Here is a 4,672-nt window from a genome sequence, read left to right on the forward strand (position 1 = left end):
CATTGAACAGGACCATGCGGTTTACACCATAGTATCCCTCATATAAAACTATTACGGAAACGCCCGTACCCTCTATGGGGTAACTCTCTGCATATGATAAGACATTATGCCATATATCTTATCGACTTGAACATACATTACTTGACAGTACGGTCGTAAGTTTCTCACTTTTCGAATAGTATTGTACCAGGCATTTTAACACTCTTCAAATAGGATTAGGGCATATACCTATGTACTCTTCACAGAATGATACTTCAAGTCATTGATATTTTCCATACAACTGTGCCCTTCAAATGAATTTATTATCCTAACGAGAGTATTGTTAACATAACCGTATTACCTGTACACGCATACTTTCCAACAAATAGTACCATACATATAGTCCCACTAATGAAGCTAAATAATGGCGGACACGACGCTATCCGTAGAACAACTTCACTCCTGGAACATCAATACCTGAAACAAAAATGTACTCTTAAGATCATCATACTCCCCGAGTAGCAATACTCCTTAAGTAATAGTATTATAGAGGGGCCCTAGGAGCTCCGCAATCCTGTACGTGATGTAATGAAGTCATTAGAGTTACATCAAGACACTTGGCATCCTGAGAATCGAAGGATAAGTTTATTCCTCGGTGTACATCGCTTCCCACATAACAGTAGTCCTCTCCAATTAACAGTGCACTTCACACATTAACACCCTCGACGCAGAGGTATCCTTCACATACAAATAGTACTGGAGCCTGTGCACCTTTCATTCCATCTGTCCATGGATAGTAGAAGGTTACGCTACATACATCCTATCCCCCGAATACAGCAATTAATACGACTGTTTCGACTTCGGCAGCATCCATATAGCAGTGTACCAAGCATGTCACGTATCTCTAGATATGAGTACTATACATACGTTTGTAGTTCTCTCACATTTCCACTGCAAATCATGAATACTCACTAAGAGACAGTGCTATTCAAATAGAGGTTTTATCAACACAACAATATCATTAAAATCACGGTACTCCTCGAAAAGACTTACTTTTCCATAGCATACTACTCTGAATATAATGATATTTATTATGCCATAACTCACAAAAAATAATGGTACACCTTAGTATGATAGCACTGGAGGTCATGCAAATAACTGAATACATGGGCGTTCTTATAACGAGGCCATGGGAATCTCGGGATTCTGCACTATTGAGAATCCAAACACGTCAATACTGTTTAGGAAATAATTCTGGAATATCCATGCACTTCACATAACAGTATTACACCTACCTCCGGCGGGTGCATTAGCGTTAGAAACGCACACCACTATTTTCCGAAGAAAACTACCCCAGGTGGTTAGGTGCAACTCACGTAAAGAAACCATAAGTATGTCAGTATTTTGCACGTATGAGTATTACAAATAGGTCAATAGGCTTCATACAATAACATTCCAGGGAGATCCTTAACACTGACCCAAGTCTCTTGTCCAATTAACAGTGTTATGCAGGTAACATCCCTATTTACCTAATAGTACCCGATGGACATTATCACTTCTAAAGGAATAATACACCAGGGATAAATGTGCTCTTTTACACATCGGTATATTATTCCTGCTTGGTCATAGTACTTCATCTGTATAGTCATGATATTTACACTTCAAATAGGTGGCCATTCTCATAATAGCCAAAGAGAGGACAAATCTTCATAATGCAGCCACATAAGAGAAAAATAACAACGCTGCTGAAGATATTAGGAGACAGGGGATTGTGATAAAAAAGAATAACATATAATAAATACAAAATATCCACAGGGATAGACCCAGAAGGGCATCTTCACGATAATGCCAGAGGAGGAAACCTTTTCAGAATGATCGGGGCAAAGGGACATGTTCAAGATGACGGCACAAAAGGAGATCATGAAGATACCAGAAGAAGAGAGCATCCTCATAAAAAAAATAAGGAACAGGACACCAGTTTAACCATGCCGCAGGAAAAGGGCATCTTCATAGAGGAGATCGCACAAAAGAGGAGATCGCACAAGAGAGGAGATCGCACAAGAGAGGACATCTTCAGAAGGCCGCGAAAAAGGTTACATCATCGTAGAGAAGATGAGACACAGAAAAACATCTTCACGATCCCGCGGGAGAAGGGAGCATCCATATGAAACAAATGACACAAAACAATATATTGAAACTGCCGCCGGAAGATAGCATCCTAAGTATGCCGCGGAAGAGAAATATCTTCATGAAAAGAAGGCCTCGCGAGAAGATCTTGGCCGTAGCATAGTAGAAGGAAGAGGCATCTTTAAAAAGCAGCGAAGCAGAAGAATATCATGAATATAACGCGGTAAGGAAATTTTTCCTAAGGAAGATGCCACACGAAGAAGAATTCCCATAATGACATGGATCAAGAAACCTCATCGGAACACCCGAAGAAGAAACTATCGTCAGGAAAGAAATGAAACACAAACAGGAATCTTAATAGTGACACGGCGAAACAAGCTGTCCCTATAAGAATGACGAGCAAGAAAATATATTAGAAGTACGACGCGGTAAAATGAATCTTGCAGAAATGGATGGCCTACAGGGAAAAGACACCTCACATTGAAGCACCATAGAAAAAGAAAACTTCATAAAAATGGAACACGAAATATCATCCTGAAGAAAATGCAACACACAGAAAGATCTTCATATTGACGCAACAAGAGCAGTGTAGCTGTGCAGAAATGTAACACAAAGGAGCATTATTATAGTCACATGCCAGATATAAGGATCCTTAGAAAAATAACACACAGAGAGAGAGCATCATACTACCGCGGCACAACAGTAAGCATCACAGTGCCGCCGCGAAACAATACACATCACAGTGACGTAAGACGAGGGGAGCGCAATGACTCGAACAGAGAGCATCATTAAAATGTAGAAAAAAAAAGCATCATGAAAGAACGACACAGAAGAAATCGTCATAAAAATGCGGCAGGCGAAGGAATCTTCATAAAAATGCCAGCAAAAGTGGTATCTTCATAAGGATGTTGCGAGGGATGTCATCATAAAGGAACCCTCCAAAAATTCTCGTGAAGGGAATGCGGCAGAAAGGTGCATCCTCATGAAAAAATTAAATAGAGAAATATATATAATGGAGCGAAACGAAACAGCTTGCCTGGGACAGATATAAAACATGAGTGGGCCCCCCCAAAAATTGATTCACATGAAACAACTCTGACAAGGTTAAGCCACATGAAGCTACGTCGTGGAGAAATTACAACACATGGAAAGGCGTGCGCGAGGAATTACGCAGTATGGAACAGCGTCCGCGAAAAATTAGCCCAGCAGAAATCACCTTCGCAAGAAACGGCAAATGAAGGCAAATTTGCAAAATTACGCCACATGGAAGGGCGTCCGCGGAAATTAGGCCACATGAAACGACGTCCGCGAAAATTATCCCACGTGAGACGACGTTCTCAAAATTCGCCCACATGAACACGCATATATAAGAAAGGAGCCCCATGAAAAAATACTCTCATAAAAATGCTGAAACATGAGAAAAAATACATAGGAATAATGCAACATGCGGGGGGATACTGGTTAAGATATCAAAACATAAAACAACACACTGACAGAGAGGATGAGCCATGAGGACGCATTCACAAAAATAAGATAATTATAAAAGAAGCCATATAGACACGACGGCCCACCATTTCAGTTTGTACTCATTGCATCAGCATATCTTTATTCCATTGCACTCATAGGGGTTTCCACAAGAAGGAATAGACACATTTAAACAGTATAGCAGCCCTCTCAGTGGTATGCAACATACAATTAAAGTTCAATGTGAAATTAGAACTCATATTATACCACTTCAAATTCAACAGTTCAATACTCCCTTTATATATGCATAGAGGAAACCCCTCATGAGAAACTATGTAATTTAAGGGGGCACATCTTTATGCCAAATGAACAATCTTCTAATTTGAATCAGCATATACTGGTAATTACGTTTTCCCTGTGCTTAAAGATGTTTAACCATCCGTACTATTCTTTTTCGTTCTGGTGGGGTCTTTTTGTAGCCTTTTCCTTTATGACCCCAGATGGGCATCCTAATTCCCCAGGTTAACATTTCTTATTTTTATGACTCATGAATTAATCCCACCTATAGAAGGGAAAAAATATAGATATTTGTATGTATATCCATGGGTATAAGTTCCATGGTCAGGTGTAAAGGAGTCAACGACACATAGGCTGTTTTCAAGATATGATAGCAATGTATAGACGGATGTAAATTACGTGTATTCCTGGCGCCAATATCCTGCTTATGCCTCTCAGAATTGATGCATCACCAGTTCCTACCCATAATGTAAAATGGCTTAACCGCTCCAGAGGAAGCATACCATATGTTGTTTCGTTAGTTCACTGCCATTCATCATATGCAGAAATGAGGACGTTATAATGACATATATCTGTTATTGTCATTTTCTCTTCATGATTCGATACTGGAATTTCTTCCTAATCTCTATGACGTATTTGTTGTAATATGTTATAACCACCCTCACAATTGCTTCACTATCTTTGTTGCCTTTCGTATTATATATATCTGGGGGTAATCACAATCAAGTGCTTTATCATTATTCTCGTCATTCCCTATCGATTCCGGTTTGATTCTGATTGACATACTTTCATGTCACTGTCTCGT

The sequence above is a fragment of the Plasmodium inui genome, assembly GCF_000524495.1.
Source record: "Plasmodium inui San Antonio 1 unplaced genomic scaffold supercont1.108, whole genome shotgun sequence".
Taxonomy (NCBI): domain Eukaryota; phylum Apicomplexa; class Aconoidasida; order Haemosporida; family Plasmodiidae; genus Plasmodium; species Plasmodium inui.